This window comes from Odocoileus virginianus, chromosome 21, assembly GCF_023699985.2.
Source record: "Odocoileus virginianus isolate 20LAN1187 ecotype Illinois chromosome 21, Ovbor_1.2, whole genome shotgun sequence".
Taxonomy (NCBI): Eukaryota; Metazoa; Chordata; class Mammalia; order Artiodactyla; family Cervidae; genus Odocoileus; species Odocoileus virginianus.
Genome location: NC_069694.1, coordinates 21018691 through 21044004, shown reverse-complemented (window position 1 = coordinate 21044004; position 25314 = coordinate 21018691). Strand labels below are relative to the sequence as shown.

At 41.3% G+C, this 25314-nt stretch overlaps 1 protein-coding gene and 1 long non-coding RNA gene across 7 annotated transcripts in view; one reads left to right on the top strand and one right to left on the bottom strand.

Annotated features, from left to right (window-relative positions):
• PPARGC1A (PPARG coactivator 1 alpha) overlaps window positions 1–25314 on the bottom strand; it is a 694460-nt gene that overhangs the window by 332270 nt on the left and 336876 nt on the right. The window lies entirely within an intron of this gene.
• LOC110150381 (uncharacterized) lies at window positions 5731–15363 on the top strand. The gene is made up of 3 exons (XR_011482571.1): window positions 5731–5912; window positions 13841–14229; window positions 14938–15363. It is a non-coding gene; the product is annotated as an uncharacterized lncRNA (long non-coding RNA).

The window sequence follows — 25314 nt, the reverse complement described above, 5'->3', positions numbered from 1 at the left end:
CAGTCAACAACCATTTTCAATCATATGGAGTAAGAGTTTCCATGATTTAAAAAAAGTAAGCCAGAAAAGACCTTTTCTTAATTGACTTCTAATGAACAGAGATAGAAAGTAACAGACTCGAATATACAAACCAAGAAACAGAATCCATTTCAATACCTAAATCTACTTATATCACATAAGTGAGAAACAGCATGGATCTAACTATAAACATCAAACACTGTATAAATCTGAGCCATGTAGACTCCAATTAATTACTGCATAGCATTCCCGTGTCTTCCTATAACTGTGTAATAATACCAACTGCCTATAATCGAAAGGATTTAGTAGACATTTATTGATGGAAATCAGATGATTTCATCCACAGTGTCTGAATTACGTTGATACGTTTGAGCCTGGAGCAAAATAATGTAATAAAAAACAACATACAGATGAGAACCTCAATTTTTCTCTACATATGAATCTGTCACTGATTTGAGAAGAATCAAATCTAAGTCTGACCAGGTGAAGACATTCCATACATCATCCTTCCCAACTCAATATAAAAATAATATTCCCCCTTCCAATATGTTTACATACTGTTCCTGACTTGGTGAGATCCTGAACATCCAGAGAGCTTCGAGACACAGAGGGTTGCCTTAGCAAATGGTACACACAGCAGAGACGAATTACAGAATACTTCCTTAAAAGAGATTACTTTAAAAACTATATGAAAGTCATAAGCCCCCAGAAGTAATAACCAATGGACTCATGAGTAGAGTGGGAAGGCAGATCTTACGAGTAGGATGAACGAATGAGAAATAGGCTATATGGTAGGCTGGAAATATCATTTCCTCTTCCTCTTCATCCCCCCCAAAAAGGGTCCTCCCGTAGACTACCTTGGAGTTAAATTTTCACAAAACATATCTCTTGATTTTAAAATCTTTTATGTCATTGTCTATGAAATTACACATATTCCTAGGAGGGGGTCACCTAAAGCTTTATCTCCTAACGCTTTATCACAAGTCGCTTTTCAGTTCAGCTTAGAGAGTAACACTCTTTGCAACCAGGCAAGAAATCACAATGGGGTGAGGGTTGTGGATGCGGAGTGCACAGAGGAACTTGAAGAAAAAGGCTTAAAACAGAGGAAGTGAGTAACTTTAAGAAATATACATTCAAAGTCTCATGAAAATTGACTTTACTAGCTACCAGATTCTGTGAGGATTATTAAAAACTATCCAGTTGGGTTACAGATTTGTAACATACACCTAGCTTCTCATTGCCTTTATAAAATGTAAGCTGGTGGGAGAAGGGGAGTGGGGGCACACCTCTTCCCTCTTCACTTACTCCTAATACTAACATTCTAATGCTAGGCGAACTTCAGATACAGTTCAAGAACTTCAAAATAGGAAGAAATAAGAATGGGAATTTTGGTTAGTAAGTGGACTGAGGACTGGTTACTCAAAGTGTACAGACAAGAATCACCTAGGAGCTTGTTGAAAATGCAGACTCTCAGGCCCCACTCCAGATGGACAGACTCTATCTACATTTTATCAAAGCTGATTCATTAAATTTAGGAAGCAAAAAGAGGCTTATCTTGAATCAATCTGCATAGCAAGCTTTGTTTATTTATTTTTTCTTAAGTTAGAGCATAGATTTAGGGTCACTAAGAAACAGAATAACTGATGGATGTTACAGGGAAGGATTGAGCCCCTTACGAAGAAACTGACTAGAGCTACCTCTGGAGAACTGCATGTTCCAGATTCACTAAAGATTTTTATAACCAGGTGTCACAGGCAGGACTCCCACCCTTAAATCACCCAACAATCTCAACATACATGACTATTCCACTTATTAGCTCAGAAAAACAGCTGATGACAAGTGAATGACGCCTCCTCTGGACATCTAGATGACTGATTTTGTACAAATCAATATGGAGTGCCACAAAATGTCAGAAAATACCAAATGAAGAGAAAAGAATCAATAGATAAACTTGGAATTAAATGAGTGATGAATAATCTTTACCAACTAAAATAAATTAAACCAGGGAAACCTAGTTAAAGTAACATCAAGGATCTGGCTTAAAACCCCCCAAAAGACAATGCAATTTAGAGTAAGGCCACTTGTGACAAGCATGTTATTCTTTTTTTTTCCCCAGAAAAGCATTATGACAGGAACTACAAAATAAGAGCTAAATTCATACTTTCAAGCTTATGTCTAAACAGCCATAATTTTTTAAGGTTTCACAACAAATAAACTTTAATTTGCAGATGTAGAGCACGTGTTAACCTAGCAACCATGAAACAGAGCGTACATCTGATTAATACTTTCAGGTTTTAGAGGGATAGGGTTAGGGAGAAAAATTCTATAAGTCAGTTAATTCATTTTAGATATCAAATGTGCCTCTTAGAAGCATCAAATAAACCGTAAATTTACAGACAGACCAAATATCAGAATTCAAATCTAAATGTTTTTCTTAGTTCTATAGTGGCATCACAGATAAATCCAGTCTTGTAACAGAAATCAATATAAACATCTTTCTTCATAACTAAACAGATGCAAAGTGGCTTTTTACATTATTTTATAACTCATGGATTCTAAGGTCATGAACTAGATGCTAATATGCATTAGGAACAGTGTTGGGTTTTAGAGATGAGAGGCGAGCAACACAGAGGCTTGCCCTCATCGTCCTGTAAGGGAATTAGCCAGGTAAGCAAATCATCTCAGTCACAGTAATATCTGAGCTCTGGAGAAGAGAGGATTCTGGCACTGCCCCAGGATACATCCATCCCAAACCCCCGTGTCAACCTAGCTCACCACCGGGAGGTCCACTCCTGTTGCCATGTCCTTGGTGAAGAGCAACATGGAGACCTTGCCCCAAACTTCAGTACAAAACCTAGGCTTAAGGTTTTTGGTGATCATGTTTTTAAACGAAATAGTTTCTGAAAGGTTTCTACAGGAAGAGAGACCTCAGTACCAACAATCAGACTTCATGGCACTCTGACCTATGAATCCTTTTTACCTTCTTAGATTCATTTCCAAATCCAAATATCCATGGGAGCCCACAAGACACTGATGCCCACACAGGCAAACTCTCCTCTGCTAGATTTCAGTCAATAACTTGTGTAAACAGAGAAATCTGGGGACAAGGGTCCTTCTGACTCAAGAATGCCCAAGGTGTTTCCCAAAGGTCTCCTTAGAAGCTGGCCAACTAGAGATCAGCAGGGATGTTAAGTCTTTCAAATGGCATTTAACGAAAAATGCTCCTCTGGAGAGCTGCCTCTCTGAAAGTCAGAGGGAAGGGAGCATACACAAGCAAAGAGATTTTAAAATGCAGCTTCTGTTGGAAGGTACGGGGAATGAGTAGAGACTGTTTCTCGGACTTGGGCAGAAAGACTGCTAATCAGGACCTTTTGACTTCTACCCCATTAGAAGAAATCCCCCAATGTTTCCAGCCATAGTTCCATCTCTCAGGAAGGTTTGTGGGCCACTCTTATTTCCTGAGGAGTGGCAGAGGAAGCAATGAGGGGAAGACCGCTTCCCCAAGGGGCAGCCCAGCACAGGTACTACAATTCACATAGATGCCACTTCTCTGAAACAAAGGCTACCACCCTACCCAGATCAACACCAGGAATCAAGACCATGAACAGATTTAGAAAGCCACCAGAATATTGTAAAATAATTAGCCTCCAATTAAAAAAATAAATCAATTTAAAAGAAAAAAAAAGAAACCAAATTAAGCCAAGACTGCCCCATTGATGACTGTTAAAATATAGTAAATATATCAAACCTGGGACTTGAATCAAGTCCCTGCTCTAGAAGATGCCCTGACAAGAATACTAGAGTGGGTTACCATTTCTTTCTCTGGAGGATCTTCCAGATCCAGGGATTGAACCCTGGTCTCCTGCTTTGGCAGGTGGATTCTTTACCAACTGAGACACCAGGGAAGCAACGATGTAGGGATTCACCCAAAACAAATGGAAACGATGGATCCAGACAGTGCTGGGAAATGCAAAGGCCCTAAAGAAGACAAGACAGAAGAGCCCCCCAACTCAGATCCCTCTGGGCTTAGGGCTGTGGCCGGAAGACCTGGTCTCTCCTTCTGGTCCGGTAGGCACTCAGAACACTGTTTACTTTCAACAAGCACTTTAATGCCTTCTTAAAAAAAAAAAAAAGAAGAAGAAGAAGAAGAAAGCTGGTAAGGATATAATAAACCAGAATTATAGCCACTGCTCTGATGCCGTGTGTTATTTTTGGCTGAGTGTCCGGCTCTTCTGGATTCCGATGGTAGAGGCTGAAGCTCACCCTAGTAACACAGGCTGCCTGCTGTCCCCAGAGGACCCTGACGAAAACAAGAGGAACACTCTCGCTGTCTTCAGCAGACAAGGGAGGTTTAACATAAATAATCTCCCACTTCACGTTTTCTCCAAAAAGAATCCATTCATTATCTTTATTTCCGACACAGTATTTATGAATTTCCTTGCAGCCGGGCCCATTAGGGCAAACGTCACAACTCAGTGGTGAAATATCATGTGCATTTCCTTCTCCTCCCAGGAAGATTAAGGCCAATGAATAAAAGAAGGGGGATGTGGCCCCTATATATAGCTCTCCTTACAACATCATGTCTCACGGGTATTAAAAATAGACCCAAATCACTTGAAGACATTCTGAAAAATCAAAGGCAGAAGAGCTTTCCAAGAGGAAGTTTTAAATGTTTTCTTTCTTCTTCTCGCCGAGATTTTTAAGGAGCAAAAGCTGTGGTGTGGCCCTCCTCTTCCTAGGAGGCCAAGCTCATCATTGCCTAAGCTTCAGTTCCTTGTGAACTGGATTTTAAGAGAAATCTGGGCCGGCCCTTGGCAAAAAGTGTGAAATAGTCTGTGTAAAGAAATTCTTCTCTGCTAACAACCTTCCCTCCACCCGGCGTCCTGACACTCCCAAGGTCCCTGTCAGCGAGCAATCAGCTCAGATTCAATTCACTGAACAAATATGTGTTATTCGTGATGTGCCAGGCACAGTGCCAGGCAGGGCAAAATGGACAGAGGGGAGCAAAGGCTGGAACGTCCTTGTTAGAGAAAATGCCAGGTAATTCCAGGAGTAGGTAAAACTTCCAGAGGACCGTGGGCAGCACAATCAAAGGAGAAGTGTTACCACGTCATTGGAAGGTGCTGGAACAGAGGTCCTGCTGCAGGCAGCATTGGAAACAGACAGTGAGGACAGAGTGGGGATGTGGGGCTCTAAACAGGTGAGCCCAGGTGTGAACGAAATCAGGAGTTAGCTGGCTGTAACGCTTCTTCTCAAAAACACATGTCTAGTAAGCCTGGAGGAAAAATCTTTCTAGAAGCAAAGAAAGGAAGTTCTGGTTGGAGAAATCACAGAGAACTGAAGAATGGAGCTTTTTCAAATCCTGCAGGTCACCAGTTGTGTAATTTGGGGCCATTATGTCCCTTCCCTGAGCCACACCCTCACATCAGTAAAATGGGGATCATACTCCACTGGGCTGATATGCTGATTAAATCATAATATGAATACAGAACACTTTGCTCCAGGTTTGGCACACAGTTCATGGAAAAGGCTCAGTGAATGGGTGTAACTCACTCAGGCAGGCACTACTGAACTTAGATCATACTTTAATATTTCTCTAATCATACAGAGCACTCACTGTCCTGGCAGGAAGCCTTGATTAATATTAGGATATAGCAAGAGTTAAGAGGATGTGTGCTTTGCTTTTGTAAACAACTAATTTTCAGATGACTACTCTGCAGCTCATATCACTTTATAAAGAAGACTTCACAGCCACCAGTTTCCAATTACTAAGCAACCTTGGGAGGAAAATCTTTTAATGAGCCTTTATGTCAGTCCATGGCATGGAAGTTCATCACACCATCACTTCTCGTATGGAGTTTAATGAAAAGGAAGTGAGCATTTTCTGAGCTAAGGTAAGGGGGAAAAGGGTCTGGGGGAGGTTAACATTGAGGGAACAGAAATAGCAGAGGCAACAATCAATGTCTGTGAAATAATGCAGAGTTTCTCAAACTTTGGTGTGCCCACAGATCCCCTGGGGATGTTGTTCAAATGAAGACTCTGATGCAGTAGGGCTGAATCACAGCTCCCAGGAGATATCAATGCTAGTGGTCCACGGACTACACTTTGAATGGCAAGGGAATGATATTTCTTGAGTGGAGGGACCCGGAGAGCCTCCAATGAAAGAGCAAACTTGAAGAAGAGTAATGTCCAAACAAGATGGCAAGCGTACCACATGATTTGAGAGACAGCCAAGCCAGAGATGTAAATACAGAGACACGATGTCCAAGGGAAAGGTTTTCAGAATAGAAGAGGTCCCAGCTCACGAAGCTCCAATGCATTACTCACATTGGCTCTGAGTCACTCACAGCCTTTTAGGATTGTGGATGGCAAACATTTTGGAGAGTGCAGCAAAAAAAAGAATGTGCTCACAGCCATTAACTATGAAGCACTAACTCATTTCAGCAGCCTGACACAAATTATGCTCTGCACATGAAAAACAGTTATTGATCAGTCCCTTCCTTCTCATGCCTTCCAATACTTGAGATCAGCACTTCTATTCACTCCCTGCCCCCAAGATGCCTTTGCACACCTGATCAGATCTTTCCCAAACCCAAAATTGTCCCCTGAGACTTCCCTCTACCTTCTTCTAGATTTTGCCTCTGGAAAACCAGTCAAGAAAGAGTCAAACCAAAAGCTATCTCTTTTCATTGCTTTACATATCTGCTTCCTAGGAACTTCCCAATGTCTTTTATTTTCTTTACTCATTAGAGACACAAAGCCAACAAATCAACTGATCTATCATTTCCTGTGTTAGAAGATAAGATACTAAGAGGGCATAAAAAGGACAGAGTATAGAATTAGCCTTTAAAGAATTAAATCAGCTTCAGGGGCAGATGGAGTGGTAATATTCTGAGCAACTTCAAGTAGCAGCTTGAGTATCAACGAAGCAAAAAGAAGCTCATGGTCCCTCATGTTAGAGTACTGTGCATCTTCCTTCTTATCTTTCTTAATCTCAAGAAAAACTGATGAAGCTTGTAGGTCTCCTGTGGCAGACTGATTGCAAAGATGGATGTCCCCAGCTCTCCGCCTCTCCCTGCATGCACGTCCTTTGGTGTATGACTCTGCGGCTTCTTCCACTGAAAAGGGGGAGAATACTGCCCACCCCCATTACTTGAAGCTTGTCTGCTTTGTCTTTCACTCTAGCCAATAGAATGTGATGGAAATAACAGTGTGGGTGTGTGATCTGAGCCTAATGGCCCTTGCATACTTCTCCTCTCTCTCTTTTTCTTCTGTCTTCACCAAGAGAACACGCTTGGGCTAGACTGTGACCACTTAGAGCAGAGCCAAGGTTATCCTCTGACTTGTCAGCCCCCAGTTGACCCAAACACAAATTGAGCCCAGCTGAGACCATCTGAGCCTACCTCAGACCAGAAGAAGTGCAGAGATAATTCATAGGCTTATGAGAAATAATAAATATTGGTTGTTTCAAGCCACCAAGTGTTGGAGTGCTTGGTGATGCAGCAACATGTGGCAAAAAAAAAAAAAAAAAAACTGATATAACATCCTTTAGAAAAGCCATGGCAAAAAGTCCAGGTATACAAAATAATTTCAACAAGACACTGGCTTTCCTCTGACACAATTATTAATGAACATAAATCCTTTGTAATAGCATAATTGCATCATTTGTAAAACAAAAAGCACATCAGGGAATTAGATAATAAAAACATTTCTATATTGCTTTTCATTTTTCAAAGGGTTTACTCTATTCATCAATAGACTATATGAATATGTGCAATTTTTTTTGCAAATTTTTTTTAAGTTCACTAGACTTCAAATTTGATTTGCCAGTTCTTCTTTCGTGCATTTGTTTGTTAAGGATTATGGGGAGCAGTGTTGTGATTCAGGTACCACAGGGGCTCTAATAACATGTGAGTCTCTGATCTCAAATAATTTCCATCTAGTAGGGTTGACAAAAGTCAGGTGCTTACCCTTAACACACTGCAGGTCACTTGTTATGCTCTTGCCATCTCTACCATTTTAAATCTTACCCATCTTACCAAGTCCAGGTAAAGTGGTCCTTTCTCTTTTTTCATCTTCCATAACTCCACCCTTATTTTCCCTTCATCAGGGATAAGTAAACTGTCTCAACTTTCAAAACACATTTTGGGAGGCCAGAGCAGGTTCAAGCAATAATCCAGGTTTAAAAAGGGAAGTGAGGTTTAATAAAGAAGGTTCTATCAGATGATCATAAAAGGCCTTGAATACTGGTTGCAGATTGTGTACTGGATTCTACAGGCAAAGGGAGCCATGAAGAACTTGTGAGAAAGGGAGTGACATTATCAAAGCTATCATTCAAGAACCATTGTTGAGATGCCTCAGACCCTTACTGAAGGATCCAGGAAGCCCCAGGGTCATGAAGTTTCAGAAAGGATGAGGTCAATAGCAGATTCTGCATAGAGCTAGAACAGGATGAAAAATCTATTAGGTTTGCCAAGTAGGTAGCCTGGTGACCTTGGAAAGGAAAAAATTCCATAGAACACAAATAGGGAACTAGATGGAGTAGGTAGGTGAGAAATCCAAAGTGTCAGTCCCACCTGAAATTCTTCTAGAAAGGAGGCAAGATTGACTGATTGAGAATATTTAAGGATGCAGAGCATTCAAGGGAAGATTACAGTGAGCATCCTTCTGATAAATGGCATTGTCTGGTCTAAAAGACCCAAGAAACCCTAGTGCTTCTCAGAAATGCTTTACAGCCCCTCTTGGGGAAAGAAGGGAAGGTTGAAGCCTCAAGTGGCCCAGGCTGAGTAGGCAGGATCCAGATTTCGTGCACTCATTTCAACAAGTTTCATCCCATTTATCTTCTTTATGGAGGTTCCATGCCAGATGTTATTTGGAAAAAATAAGGTTCCCTCTATTGATTTCAAAATAATAATAATTTGAGAACCATTAAACCAGATGATTTCCATGATCCACCCTGGCTTTAAGATAAAAATCTATATTAATTATCTTCCAAAACTTAGAATGAGGAAAAAATCAGGAGGTAAGCACCCAACACTTCTTGAACATTTTGAACTACAGGTCAGGCAGTGTGCTGTACAGTTTCCTTGTGTCCTCTCATTTAATTCACACCACAGATCTCTGAACAAGGAATCATTAACCTCACTCTGCAGATGATGAACTGAAGCCCAGAAAGATGCAATAACCTGCCCAAGATCTCAGTGCTGACAACAGAACCTGGACTCTTGACCACAACTCTACACAATTTCATGCACACCCACTGGCTCCTGGGGCTCATCCCTGAGTTCTCAAGCCTCTGAATTTGAATTTCTAGGAACACATTGCAGGGGTGACTTTGGGCAGAAGAGGCTACCTAAATTAGAAAACAGAAGAGATGTATTGAGAGAGATAGGAAAAGGAAGATTGAAAGAACTGGGAAGAATCAGAACAAAAATAGAGCATTAGTGGAAACTGGAAATGTTGATGAAAACAGAAATCTTGACTCGAGCTATAAAAGATCACACACATACACACACACACACACACACACACACCCCTATCTGCAACCATAGTGCCATTTCTAGAAAGAATATCTACATAACAGAAAAGACACTCTTTACCCTAGGTCAAAATAGATTTTAATTTGGCAAACCTAAACTCCTTAGTAGGAATTAATTATTAAAATATGACAGCCCCAAAGTGGCCTTTTCTGGTCCACCCCATTTAAAACTGCACCTCTCCCCAATTTCTTAGGCCCCTCTCCGCTTAATTTTTTTCTCCATAGCACCCACCACACCCACCTAACACCATTCCGTGACACTGTGTCTTATTCCTTTGCCTATCGCCTATCTCTCTTCATCAGGATGTAAGTTCCTTGGGCAGGAGTGGAGAGGTTTATTGTCATTTCTGTGGTTGTTCTCTCTGTATCTCTAGCACCTACCATAAAGTTTGGCTCCTATAAGGCGGTCAGGCACTCAATAAATATTTGTTGAACAAATGAACATTTTACTTTATCATGATATTTATGGAATAAACCGTCATATCTACTCATTCCCATCCCATCTTATGGTATCTGAAACGTTAGAGTCCCCATCAATTACAAGTCTATTTAGCATTTATATGACACTTCATATTTAAAACTCATTGTTCAATTATTGATCCACACAATCGACCTTGAAAATAGATACTGAGGAATGGTATAGCCCACACTTCTTTTCTTTCCTAGGCCTCCAAACAGATGAGATCAATGGGAAGGGAAGGAAAAGCAAAAGGGGAGGGGCAGGGATGAGAGACACGTGGAGTCCCTGTTGCTGACGCTTCATTCCCTGGTCTAAGTTGGCCTCCTTATAAGTGGTGGCACAGAGCCAGAGGCCCTCCCCTCCAGCTGCTACAGATGAGGGTAGCATCCCCACAGAGGAGCGGGAGAAAGAAGAAGCCCCAGGAGCCTAGAGAGGAGGTGAGGCATGAAGGGAGGAGGGCCTCCCAGCAACCTTCTCCCGGTGGGAATCTCCGACTCTGCCCTCTAAACGCTCCACCCTTTTCACAGGTGGCAATCAGACTGCACATCTCTCCACATCACTTCTTTGCTTACCTGGTGCTATGCTATCTACCACAGCAAACTTGAGCTCCTGAGCCTAGAGGCCAGTGCCCTCACCCGGTCATCTGGTCTACCACACCTATCTCAACCACATGTTTTAGCCTTAGGTGGGAAGACCAATGGGCCACATTGTGTATGGCGACGACCCAAGGGGATAAAAAACAACAACAACAACAACAACAACAACAACCAGATTTTAACCCAAGAGTTTGATATGTCTTGCTTGATTTCCAAATACCTCAACATTTTGGCTTTCAGGAACAGGTTGACCTGAATATTGAATCAAGTGGACGTTGATATATTCCCTGAACTGCACATATTAAACAAACACCTGTCTAAATCACTTAATTTAGTACCCCAGGACCTAAAGCCTCAGCTCCTTACCTACCCTAGGTCCTAACCCAGCTCCTAACCCTTCCCTAGCCTAGCAACAAGTACTCCCAAATCACCAGGAAAATATTCAATAGGAAAGGAAGACCAGATTTTGGTAACCAGGTTGGTATTTTTTGGATGAGGCAAGAAACACATGTAGGACAACCAGATCATTTTCATAAACTTAGTACAATAATGTTGGCTATTTCTACGAAATTCCTAACATACAAGGTATAGGAGAAAAGCCTTTCTTCTTGTAAACAGAGAGGCAGCTAACACTTGACCAATGCATTGAGTATCTCCAATGTGTTCAGCACTATGCAAACTCTACAGAGAAAGTATCTTCAATTTCTCAAGAATCCTGAGATGTATAGCATACATCCCATGAAGGTATATCATCATTTAAAAGGGGAAAGACTCACAAATGTCTAGTAATTTGCTTAAAGTGCCACAGTTAAAAAGTCGAAGAATCAAGTCTGAAAACCAGGCCTTCTGATTTTCAAGTCCATCATACAGAAACAATTTAAATATTATTTTATTTCTCACTGACTTGAACTTTTTAATCATTTGTTGTTTTAGAAGCTTAAGGGAGCAAGCATTTAAGGCATTTAATCTTTCTTTGGTGTTACTCTGACATCATACCTCTTTCATTGCCCTGGGGAGATTATTGCAAATATGATTTGTTACACTACTGTTTGATCTCTGGGTTTTTATTGAACACCTATTGATTGTTAATAGGGATTCCTAGTTGGCAAAAAGAGTGGGAGATTCAAGTTTCTTTTTGCATTGTTTTATATATTGACTTCATTATTTGAAGCCTTCATCTTATCCTCATGAACATTCTCTAGACATACTTAATTCAAAAACATGTTCACTTCACTGATGTTTCTAATCTTCAGTAGGTCATACATTATGTACACATCAGCTAGTAAATATATTTTAAAAGATATTTTTGACACACATAAATTCACACTGCATGATACTTAGCAGAAGAAACTTCCAAACAGCCTACTTGCTACCAGACCGTTAATAAAAATGTCGCGAAAACTGCTTCTAAAAGCTGGTAATTAGTTACAATGATTAGACAAAACATGGTTTCACATTAAATTAAATTGATATTTAAGTGTAATTGTTTTTAGCTCTGTGGTGTCAAGGTACTACATAAATCCATTATTACTACTATTTAACAGCAACAATAACAAACACAATAACTCAACCAAATTTTCCAAGATTGTAATTTGCAGTGCCCCAAAGAAGTAAATTGCATAATTGGAAGGTGGGTTAACTCTTTCAAGCCACTTAGGATCATTTAATGACAGTTCTTGAAAGAGTTAATTGCTTTCCAAAATGCCTCCCAGTAGAGAACGTTCATATATATATATATATATATATATATAATGAATATTATATATATTCAAATATGTACATATATATGAATATTATATATGAATCAGTATACATATAATATATACTTTTGTGAATATTATATACTATATACATATATGAATATTGTTATATGCATACATGAATAATATATGAATATTATATGTATGTATATATGAGTGCTATACATATATATGAATATTGTGTATATAATATATATGGATAAAATAACTCTGAAGAAATGTATTAATTTACACTTAGCTGGATTAACTCTACCCAAATAGTTTTATTCCATTTCTAAAACTATCTAAAATGTCAGCACATTATAAAGAGAGCTATTAGCAATTCAAATATGAAGTTATTCATTACTTTAGACAAAACAAACAAAACAATAAAACCTTTAGAAGATAGTGGTGCACTCTCTCTGAGGACTCAAAGATAAGAAAAGTCAGTCATTTCTAAATAGGTACACTGTACCTGTTCTCTGTTGCCTAAGTTAAAGTCTCTAACTCAAAGAGGCCAACTGCAAAGTTTCACTGTCCACCAGGACCTACAAGTGAACCCAGCACAGCCAGTGCAAAGCAACAGATTACGGGAGGCATTGTGCAAACTGAAGAGGACATGCCCTGCTCAGAGAGGCTGGAACCTCATTGCTGTTGTTCAGTTGCTCAGGCATGTCTGACTCTTTGCCACCTGATGGACTGCAGCACGCCAGGGTTCCTTGTACTTCACCATCTCCCAGAGTTTGCTCAAACTCATGTCCATTGAGTTGGTGATGCCATCCAACCATCTCATCCTCTGGACCCTGATGCTAGGAAAGACTGAAGGCAGGAGGAGAAGGGGACAACAGAAGATGACATGGTTGGAACTTCATAGTTCTAGGCAAATATTGCCCTATAGGAATGTGGACCCGGAATTTACATACCCTTCCATTTCTTAGAGAGGCCCAGAATCTGAATTTTTATTTTTTGAAATTTCATCATTTTTAAGACACCATGTGGATGCCCAGTCATGTTCGACTCTTTGCAACCCCATGGACTATATAGCCCATCAGATTCCTCTGTCCATGGGATTTTCCAGGCAAGAATACTAGAGTGGGTTGCCATTTCCTACTCCAGGGGATCTTCCTGACCCAGGGATCAAACCTACATCTCCTGTTTCTCCTGCATTGGCAGGTGAGTTCTTTACCACTGGGCCACGCTGGAAGCCCAAAACAACATGCACATCCAACAAAATATAATCACAGGCTGGATCTGACCCATAAGCCTCAAGTTTGCCCCTCTGCCCTAAGTGGTTTCTGACTGCGAGTCTAAGTTGGCAGGTGGGAAACTTATAGATGTACACCTAGAAGCTACTTATGTCATTATGTCTTAGAAATGTAGCCAGGTACAGGCTGTCCACTTCCAAGAGGAAAAAAAAAAAAAAGACCACATCAGTGCCATGATCATTCATCACTGTTAATGTGGCTGATGATTTCTATTTCTTTTCTAGGTTTTTGCTGTAGTGATCTTGCCCTGGATGCATCACTTGAAGTCACTGCTGACATAATTCCAATAGAAATCTCATCAAAACCAGCCACCCAATTCATCCACAAATTCAAATACACTCATTATCAAGTGAGGCAAAAGAACATCAAGGCCCATCTCTTGCCCCTTCCCGCTCCTTTTTAACTAGAGACCACTCCACCCCGAGATGTGTTACTGGCAGCCATAGGAAGCTGGGACAAAAGAAGCTGTCAAGAACAACTCCCGAGAGAATCATGGACATTTTTTCCAATGAGAAAGATGCAGAAAGGGCTATTTTATTTAATATGGGTAACAGATAGAAATCCCATCATAGTCCAGAAAACTTCCCTGGTTCTCCCACTTCTGAACTCTCAGGTCAGTTTATACTTTCTTCTTGAGTTACAGTTACAGAAATTAGGCCTGTGTCTAACTTCTAAATTATAGCAGGGCTTCTTTTAGAGCAGAATCCATGTCTGGTTTATATCTCTGTCCCATACAGCAGTTAATATATACCTGGTAAAAACAAACAAACAAACAAAAAAATATATATATATATACCTGGTATACAGAAACTATTTCTTCAAATGTCTAGTAGGTCAGTAGGTGAGCCGATAGATGAATCAATGGAAGGGAAGAGAAGAACAAATGAGAAAATCTCTCTCTTGACCCAAAGAGCAACATCACAAATGTAACTAGTGAAATATTTACTGAAAAAAAACAAGCTAACAAGCAAACAAACTTTATAAATTGCTTTATGACCAACAATACAGATAAGAAACATTGAATATTCATTACCCAAAAGCCATATGCCAACTTTTTCCTTGCTGAGAGAACCCTTTGTCTTAGGGAACAGGGGTCCATCTCCATATCATAGTCCAGTCCTGGCAATTTTATTACCCGTTAGTCATTTGTTTGAGGGAAGTGAGGGTCAAGAGGACCAATTTTGACCAATGAAACTTAAGGTGAAGCCTGCAGAGTTTGAGGGAGGAGTGTCCTCTCTATGGGACAAAATAATGATAATAATAATACAAACTTATTTTTGTTTTTTGTCCCTGCCGGTCGCTTTCTGCTTGCAACACTTAGTGTAAGGATGTGATACCTGGAGCTATGGCCTCCACCTTGAGACCATGAAGAAAAAACTGAGAATATTCGAGAAGAAGGAGGGCAAGAAACTGGATTCTGTAGAACACTGCTGTGAAGAAATCCTGAGACCACCTCTCTCTCCTGTTGAGTAAACAGTAGATATACTTAATATAGTAAGAAACTGTTCGTTGGGTTTTTTGAATCTTACATCCAGAATGATAAAGGAGCAGAAAAATGAGGGGCTGGGTCTAAATGATTTACACTATCCTACCCTGCAGTGAGGCAAGGTCTTGGAGGGAGGAACAGAATTTTAAGTGCAATAATCTAGCAACAACTTACTCCACATCTCACCAGGCAACCCCACACTTCAAATGAGTTTCGTTCCTGAGACTAACAACTCAGGGACTCATTCTTTTGTTCCCATTTACCTCACAGTCTTCCAGCTGCCTCCTGGATAGTTTATGTAGGCTTGAATATATGGCTCACATTAGAACAAACAGAACTTCCTAAATTGGGCAATTTGTGACTTTGCACCTCAAGTTTCACTCATCTCTGATTTGAAATGCACTAAAAGCACATTATTACTGTTTAAGATGCAAACTACTGCCCTGAAAAATATTGCTTTTTACCTGAGGTGAAACCAGTTATAAATGTATGGTTGGGTGAGGGCAAGGTGCGTTAGTAAATAGAAATCCCTTAGAACCATGCGTAGGCCATTCTGCTAATATGATAAGGCTATACTTGCTAGTGGATTAATTACTCTTTTCTTCTAACTTAATTTATTTCATACTTTAAGAAACCAAAATGTCCAGTAGCCACTATGCTTGTGACAAAAAACAACAATAAAAGTAATTCCTCCAGCACAAAAAATAAAGCGTTCCCGGTAATGCATTTTTGAATCCAGCATACCTTCCCCTAATGAGGTTTCAGCATGCTATAAATAACACTAATGAGACTTTGTCTTGCCCATGTAATATATTTCCTTGATATAGCCTTAGATTCTCTGTGTTGCATGGAAAACTAACAGCCTTGGAAAGAAATGTTGTCCAATAGCACATTAAAACCAAAAGCACAATTAAATATAAATGAATTCAGTAATTTAATTGCACAATTGTCGCGTTAAAAAATTCAGAAGAAAAGTAATGATGTCATTTTTTTCAATCGGTAAATAATAAAAGTGCTTGTGGGGATGGTACAATATTTAAATAAAAATTTTTCTGGTAAAGGGTAGGTAGCAAAGACAGACATGCTTAGGAAAATCCTGTGACTCGCAAAAATGGAGTATCTTGGGTGTACATCATTCTGCCCATGTGATATATGGAGACAAATATCTCAATTTCAACATTTTTGAAAGTGTATCCTGCACTTTGAAGGTTTTCTGATTCTGAGCGTTAGCAACCAAAATTCATATTATTCCAATTAAAATAGAACTCCAAGTGCCAATGTATCTAAGAGGCTCTCTAACCAGCTCCGGATGAAATGAGAACCCAGTATTACCAGAAAGGAGATCATTCTCATAGACCAATGATGGAACACTTTCATGCTGACCAAGTATTAGGAAATCGTTATGGGTTATTCTTGAGTTCCCTTTTATCCAAAGACTGACCCAACACATCCTCCTTTTGATTGTCCTCCCTGATAAGATCAGAGACATGAAACTTTGTCTTCAGGAAGATCTAAAGGAAGGCTTCAGGCTTCACTTTACATTGATTTTTATTCAATTCCAATCACAAGCATACCCAAGAAATTTACTCATTTCCAGCACTATGATAAGGACCGTGGGAGGGAAGAGGTTTTTTAATTCTGAGTTAGCTATTATCTTGTCTTCCAGTTCCTGAAAATGACACAAACCGGTCACCTGAGCACATTCTCTGATGGAGCACCTGGCTGCGTGAAAATATTCAAAGCACATCTGTCCCTTTGATATCATTGTATTTGTGCTGGATATTTACAATACTTTTATATAGGATTTCCCTTTACTTTATTCCAAACAGTTCTCCAATAAATAACTCATTCATTCCTTTTTTTTTTTTTTTTCTTTTCTTGGCTGCATGGCACAGTATATGGGATCTTAGTTCCCGAACCAGGGATCAAACTCATGACCCCTGCACGGGAAAGAGAGAGTCTCAACCACTGGGCCTCCAGGGAAGTCCCTCACTCCTTCTTTGAACAAATATTTTATCAAGCACCCTTTCTACTCCAGGTACAGTTCTGGGTAGTGGAATTGCGTCACTAACAAGATGGTCCCATTACTACTTTCAGGAGCTGACATTACCACATTTGCAGTCACAGATGATCAACAAGTAAGCAAATAAAAAGGTCATTTCTAGAGGCAATATGTATACTAAGAATATAATAGGGTACAATAAAAATATGAAAGAAAATGCACGAGAAATTCAGGAGGAGAGGGCTGCCCCTTCAGAACTGTGGTCAAGGAAGACTTTTCTGAAAGCTGACGTGTGAGTCTGAGGAAGGACAGCCAGTCATGGGAAGGGCACTCCTGGCAGAAGGAACAGCACATGCAAAGGCTCAGAAGCAAGAGTAACTCGGCAGGTCCGGGTACATAACGAAACAGGCAAGACGAGTGGATGGTCTCAATTTTACAAAGGATGAAACAAAAGGCCCAGACGGGATTTTGTGAAGTCACTAGTCTCAAACTCAGACCTCCTCTTTGCACCTCTTCCCAACATGACAGCCTGCGCTTCTCAGGTTAAAAGATTCTGCCTCAGGCTTTGGAACAAAGTTCTGAGTGGCTTTGGGGGAGCCAGCCTCAGAACTGGGCTGAATTTGCAACTGGCTTCTCTTCTGGATTTTACAACATTTTAAAAAAAATGACTACACAGTGAAGATGGTAAATTATCAACAGAAAGAAGTTGTTTTAGATTCTTCTGAAATAAATACCTCTACTGAGCAGGGGAATTCCAGAAAGCTTTCTGGAACCATAAACTAATAACACCCCCATGAAAGAGCGCTTGATACTTTTTCAAGACTAAATGGCCTCGATTCAAGCTCTGCCAAGGCCTTTACCAGCTGTGTGACGTCGGTCTCACACTGTGCTATGGTTTCTTCTTTGGTGAAACAGGACCTAATAGCAAGACCAGTGCTGTCCAGCTGCTGTGAGCATTCAGGGAGGGAATCCACGCGAGGAGCTGCCTGGACAGGGCCAAGTGCAATTAATGTCCTGGGATGATGTTGTTTATCAACATTATTTCTCTAGGAACAAGTCCACAAAGATGAGAAGTAGAGCAAAAGAAAAACCTTTTCACCTTTTTTTTTCTTTTTTTTCTTATTTGTAGAGGGCCTTCTGGAGAATAGCTATTACATATTTAGCATTTGCGGTTTTCTTGTCTCTTTTGCCTAGAAGTGCCTAGTGGGCAGAGAATGTGTCTTTTTAATTAACTTTCAACAGCGCCAGGCACACAACAGTACTGCCAAAGGGGCCGGGTGGCTCCCCCGAAAAGAACGCCACCGCCTCTATAAATATCTGCCACTTGGTATGAGGATAAAATGAGATGACAGATAAGAGCACACTGTGGAACTACAGTCCCTTGTAGGAACAAGACACAATTGCTTTAATAATAAATAATCATAATAAGGAAGATCAATACACACTGGATGAATTAGCCCCAAGTCCACTTCTGTTCTGGAACAGTAACTTAAGAGTTCTAAACACTTCTTACAGCGTCATCACAAAAGTCCCCACTCTGTTACATAGGTCGGACCTTGTTTCTGATTCCCACATCTCCCTGGCACCATCTCTTTTTATGCATCCTCTGGAATTCCATACGACGGGAGCAACAGCTGTGTTAGGCCAACCCATCATTCATCTTGGCGCCCCTCGCTGTAACTCAAAAAGCCTGTGATCAATTGGAAACCACCTCTGATGGTAGGAGGCGGCCCGGCAGCCTGAATTTACAACAAAGCCCTGCCTGCAGAAATCTTCCTGTCACCTGCAGGCCACATAAACCATTAGCATCCCAGCCATCGTGCGCGGTCAATGAGCTACACAGGCATTTCAAAACCAAGCACTTTGCCGCTATTTATGGGCCAAGTCAGGGATTCCAGCAGCTCTCTGATTTTCTTGTCGGCCTGCCAGAAGAGAAGCTACAAAGAACAGCTGCGTTACCCACCCTCCTACAGTTCGAACGTTTGAAGAAAATTAAAAGAAAAATCCCCAAACATTAAAAGGTGCTGCTCCCTGACATCGGCTTCTCCTTGCGGTGTTTCTCTGGCCCTGCAAACACTTTTAGCTCCTGTGTCGGCCACTGTCTAATGCTAAAAAGGAAATTGACAACAGAATATCATTTTTGTCTAATTGCCCTACGCAGAACTCTCACCAAAGGCAAGCCACAGTGGAATATTCTTATTTTTAGAACACTACCGGTTTTAACATTTTAGCAGCCACATGATCTCTTAGAACCACAATGGTCCTAAATGAACTATTGTACCCCATTCCCAGAAACAGATAAATATAGAGATACATATATATTTTTAAATAAGCCCTTTATCCTTACACAAGCTGATAAAAATAGACTCAAAAGTCATCCCCACATCTATTTATAAGTATAACATATACACATGGGATATTTAAAGTGTGGACTGGTCCTCCGTAATCAGTTTTTTTTCACTTGCATAGAAAATTAAGTAAAGGTCAACACAATGAAACGTTTTCTAAGTCACTCCTGTTTATTAGGAAGTTCAGGATAATAGGCTCCAACGTGGAAAAAAAAGTCAATGCAATCTAAAAATAACAAAAGGTGCATAACAAATTTGTCCTCATTTTGTTCTTAATAGAAGGTGTTTCTGGTGCGCTGGCGAGAATGACCTAGCAAACCCATCACCTTGTACAGACAATTTATTCCTTTATCAGGCAGTCATCAGGGAGGGATTTTGTTTTGCATTGTCTCAACATAAAATGGAATGCCAAGCCTGCTTTCCCTGACACCGTGAGGGAGGCTCTTTTGTCAAGAAACCTTTCTAAAAGATGACTGATCAAAACCAAGAAGATGAGACCCAGACATGTTCCTCCTGCCGCCCGCCAGCACTGCCCCTCTGCTGGGTAACAGAACCTCTCAAAGAGCTAAAGACAAAGTTGGACGCCCCCCCGGGCTCTCAGCACCACCGCTTCACCAGAAACACTCAGAACGTTCTCCCCAAATTAACTGGTTCATGAGACCTGAAAGCCCTGGGCTTACAAGGCAAGAATGCGCTCTGTCAATTTTTCAGCTGTAAACTGAAGGGAGGAAAGATACGGAGGCTGCGCTGCGGCCACCAAGCAAAGCACCAGGAGATCAAAGGAGTGTGTGGGAGCCACCCACGACAGTCACCTCTTCATCTGCTCCTCATTATTTTAACAAGCCCAATAAAAAGCTGAAGACTTGCTAACTTTACAACAACATAGTATACACACTTGACCAAAATAAATTATAAACAGCAACTGATTGGATGATTTTAATTGGGGTAATAAGGTGCATGTTTTCATAAGGGAGAGGAAGAAACAAAAAAAAAAAATGGATGCTTTGACCCATTTTCCTGTGTCTGGAATGAGTTCAGGAGATGGGAATTCTGCATGAGCCATCCTTGGCTCTGCAAGCCCATCCCCCACAAAATCCACCCCATCTTCACTCTTAAACATATCCAAAATCATCTTCTTGTAAAAGAGGCCTGAACTTCCTCCATCTGAAACACATTTTTTTAGTCTTAAGCACTTCCCTGGTCCTCACAAGTCCCCTTCTTAGATTACAAGAATATCCAGCACAGATCTGACTCTGTAAGAGGCCTGAGAGCAATGCAAGTACCAAAGGGAAGCAGCTGAGAGCAAGAGAGGGAAAAATCTCACAGGCATAGAATAGCCGCTATGTACCAGAAACCTTACATGTATTGTTTCATGTAATCTTTGCAAAAACTCTTAAAGTAGACATTTAAAACCACCATCTGGTCCCACCTCAGCCAGGCCAGCTGGCAGGGATATGGGTCAGAGTGGCTCAGAGACACTAGACAGGCAGAGTCCTTCCACGGACCCTGTCAGAGGCAACATCAGAATATTCACAACCGAGATTCAATGCATGCCGACTTTGTATTAATCCCAGTACATTATGTGCAATCTCTCATTTTGTCCTTGTAAGAATTCTGAGTAAGCTTTGCTCCCATTTTAAAGATTAGAAAATCAAGACAGGATTAAGTAACTTGCCCAAGGTCTCACAGCTATTAATGGCAAAGCCTGGCTTCAAACCATCTCATTGGACTCCTGTGTTTCACTCTCTCCAGCAGTAACAAGCACGAAATAATTTAGGTTGCTGGTCGTCATTCCGACAAGCTACTTAACCTCTCTGGTTCTCAGTTTCCTCATCTGAAAAACAGAGATAGTAACAACTGCCAGTCAGAGTTGCTGTGAAGATTTAAGGTTATACATCTGGGCCTGCCAGTGTGGCTGCATCAGAGCCAAGCACATGGGTGGCTGAGGGGACCATGGTCGGCCTCTTCAGACAGCTGGCTTTGGCTAGGGAAAGGCCAGTGTGAAAGAACACGGGCTTCTGGCTATTGGAATGAAGACTTCTTCCTCCATCCTTGTGTTCCAATGAAACACCAACTATGACCTCAGGAAGCGCTGAGCCTGATCATTAGCCTCAGGGGTCCCACTCACTAGAGTTCACCTCCAGTCCCTTCCTGCTCCTCATCTTCATTACAGTAAGCTGCCTAAGCACAACTGTTAGCAACCAGAGAAACATCACTAAGGATTCGGACAACTGCCGCTGAAATAGAGACACAGATCCAGCCAGAGATCCCATTGGCATGCCCTCAGGCCCAGGGCCCATCCCTGCCAGGCCTGGGCTCCCCACATCTGCCCCTTACTCTTTCTGGACAGCCCATGGACTACAGAGAAAAACACAAGCCCCATCCACAGCTATATATTTTAAATAGCATCTCCTCTCTGCAGCCCTACGTGGGAGGGAAACATATGGTCCTACATTCATTATACTCCTGAGTTTAGGTTTGAAACATCATATTTTCATTACAAATAAGCTTTGATGACACTGCCTATTGCAATAATTTCAACGCATGGTTAATTTTATCTGCGGCAGTGGTGAGAGTGGCATACCAATTTACTGCCAGAGGAGAACAATCTGATTTTAGCATCTTAACCCTGAACTTGAGTTCCCTTTGTTCCCGAGAACCTCATTTTAGTAAGACTCCGAGCGACGGGGAAAAGCACGTCACTGACGGTGACTCAAAGGGTGGAAAAGTTGAGGGGGGAGGAAATGCACTGAGGAACTTCAGTTCTCGAGTTGGGAAAGCGGAGAGGAAGAAGGTGGCCGAGAGCTTGGGGTCAGCATGACCATGTGCTTAGAACTTCAATGAGCATGTCAAGACTTCACAATTTGGCTGGAGACCTGGCAAGAGCAGATTTATTTGTGAGGCTCCTTTCTGTTGCATCTGACTTTGGGCCAAGCCAGGAAGCAGCAAGAAAAGCCTCACTCATGGAGACCTTAGCTCTGGGCCAGGAAGTTCACAGTGAAAGTAACATGCAGATGGTGTTGCTGGTGGACGGGGTGGAAAGAAAGGTATGCTCACTTCTAGCTCCTCTGTAGGAGCCAGAATATATATATATGTATGTATGTACATATGTATATGTATATGCTGTTGTTTAGTCGCTAAGTCATGTCCAACTCTTTTGCAACCCTATGGACTGGATCCCACCAGGCTCCTCTGTCCATGGGATTTCCCAGGCAAGAATACTGGAGTGGGCTGTCATTTCCTTCTCCAGGGGATCTTCCCAAACCAAGGACCCAACCTGTGCCTCCTGCATTACAGGCAGATTCAGTACCACTGAGCCACCTAATTCTATTGGAGAAGGCAATGGCACCCCACTCCAGTACTCTTGCCTGGAAAATCCCATGGATGGAGGAGCCTGGTAGGTTGTAGTCCACGGGGTTGAAAAGAGTAGGACATGACTGAGCGACTTCACTTTCACTTTTCACTTTCATGCATTGGAGAAGGAAAGGGCAACCCACTCCAGTGTTCTTGCCTGGAGAATCCCAGGGACGGGAGCCTGGTGGGCTGCCGTCTATGGGGTCGCACAGAGTTGGACATGACTGAAGCGACTTAGCAATAGCAACCTAATTCTATATATTATATATAATTTGTAACTATATATTATATAATTAGTTATATATATGTGTGTGTGAGTGTGTGTATATATATATATATATATATATATATATATATATATATGCCATGCTATGCTCAGTCGTGTCTGAGTCTTTGTGACCCTATAGACCTCAGCCCACCAAGCTCCTCTGTCCATTGAATTTCCCAAGCAAGAATACTGGCATGGGTTGCCATTTCTACTCCAAGGGATCTTCCAGACCCAGGGACTGAACCCGCATCTCCTGAAGCTCCTGCATCAGAGGGCAGATTATTTATCACTAAGCCACCCGGGAAGCCCCAATATATATATTATACAATGTATAATCAATTCTACAGTTCTATTAATTATATAATTAATAATTATGTGGCTATATAATTTTATTTATGTGTAGTATATATTAAATTATATATTACTGTACATTGTATATATTATCATATGAGATATATAAATATATATACTGAAATATGTTATATATCATTATTTCAACCAAATTGCTTCATTCTTACTTAGCAAAGTGTTCTCCAGCCATTTGACTACATTTCATTTCCATTCTTCCATCATTCAAAAAACACCTGAGGTACTGAGGGGGCTAAGTACCACTAGGTACTGGGAAAAGAAAAGGGTACTGAAAATATGATCCCTGTCCCCAAGCTACCCAGAGCTGGCCTGAGACAGAGCAGAAGGAACCAATTACAAGATGTGATAAGTTGTGCAGATGTATCGAGATTTGTGAAGAAGTAGTAAGTGACTCTTCCTAGGGACTCAGAGAGGTCTTCAAAGAGGTGGTGAAATAGAAATTGAATCCCCCCAATTTAAGAGGAGTTAACCAGAATGCTGCCACCAGAGAGAGCAGCCCTTACCGAGGCTCAGAGGCTAAATCCAGCTTAGTGCTGACATTTGAGGAACTACAGGTACAGGAAAACTCCAGCATAACACATCGTGCAATAATGTGAATTTGAATATAATTAGGAGTCAGCTCCTGCCCTCTCCCTAGTCCTAGTTCTCAAACAGGGACAGCTGAAGTTCCTTCCTCTGTGTATGTATGTGCACATCTGCCTGTATGCATGCGTGTGCAACGGCCTTCACACCCATAAAGGAAGGCAGGTGCTGGATTCCACATACCAAGTGTCCTCCCATCCCAACTGCTCTGCTACTGCTAAGTCACTTCAGCCGTGTCCAACTCTTAGCGACCCCATGGACTGCAGCCTACCAGGCTCCTCCATCCATGGGATTTTCCAGGCAAGAGTACTGGAATGGGGTGCCATTGCCTTCTACCCCAACTGCTCTAGAGTGGGCCAAAGAAACAGATGACAGAATTCCCAGAATCACTGCTGCTATCTTGACCAGAATGGTTCCCATCAAGGACGAAGCCAGAGTGGACCTCCACCACCAGGTGATCCCAAACTCCCTGGGGTGGAACTGACATGGATTTGGGTCTCACAGCAAAACCCCCGAACCTGGGTGCCTCGCTGCACTGGCTCTCCCGGTCATTCCACCCGCCTCATAACCAACGCCCCCTCATTCTGCACAGTTTACTTTTGTAAGTCCACTGATTATATTGCAAAAGTTTTACTATAGTGGGTTTGGTGTGAATAGCATTGGGACTGGTGGGAATGGTGTGCAGGGTAGAAGATAAGCATGGAAGCAAAGCCCTGATTACTTAGAGTTGCATATTCTATGCTGAAGAGTTTGCACATTATCTTAAGGTCCAAGGGGGAACCAGTAAGTGGCTATAAGCCAGGGGTTCCGTGGCTGTGCACAGACACAGTTTGTTTGGCCTATGAAAGTTTTCAAAATCAAGATATTCTGTATAAACCTGGATCTTTGCTTAAGAAGCTGGGTTGATTTCCCCATTAGCTGGAATTGCACTGCTCTCGTCAGATGGAATATGCTCTTCTAGTCACCACAGGCCCCATCAGACCTAATCAGATTTGTGCCTTTGGTAAACCTAATCCCTGCAGGAACCTAGGTTTTCTTTAAAAAAAAAAAAAAAAACTGAAAGAAAAGAAAGAGAAACAGCAGCTTTGAAAGAATCAAATTTGCATGTTACAAAAATCACTCAAGCAGCAGTGTCCAGAATGGGTGACAGGAATGGGGAGGGATTGGAGGCAGAAGAAACTGCTGGAAGGTTACAATACTCATCAAGGTTTCCCATGCAGAAGCCAAGGAAAAATGTCAGAAATGGCTCTGACTACACCTTCAGTAAGCACATGGTAGCTAGATACACT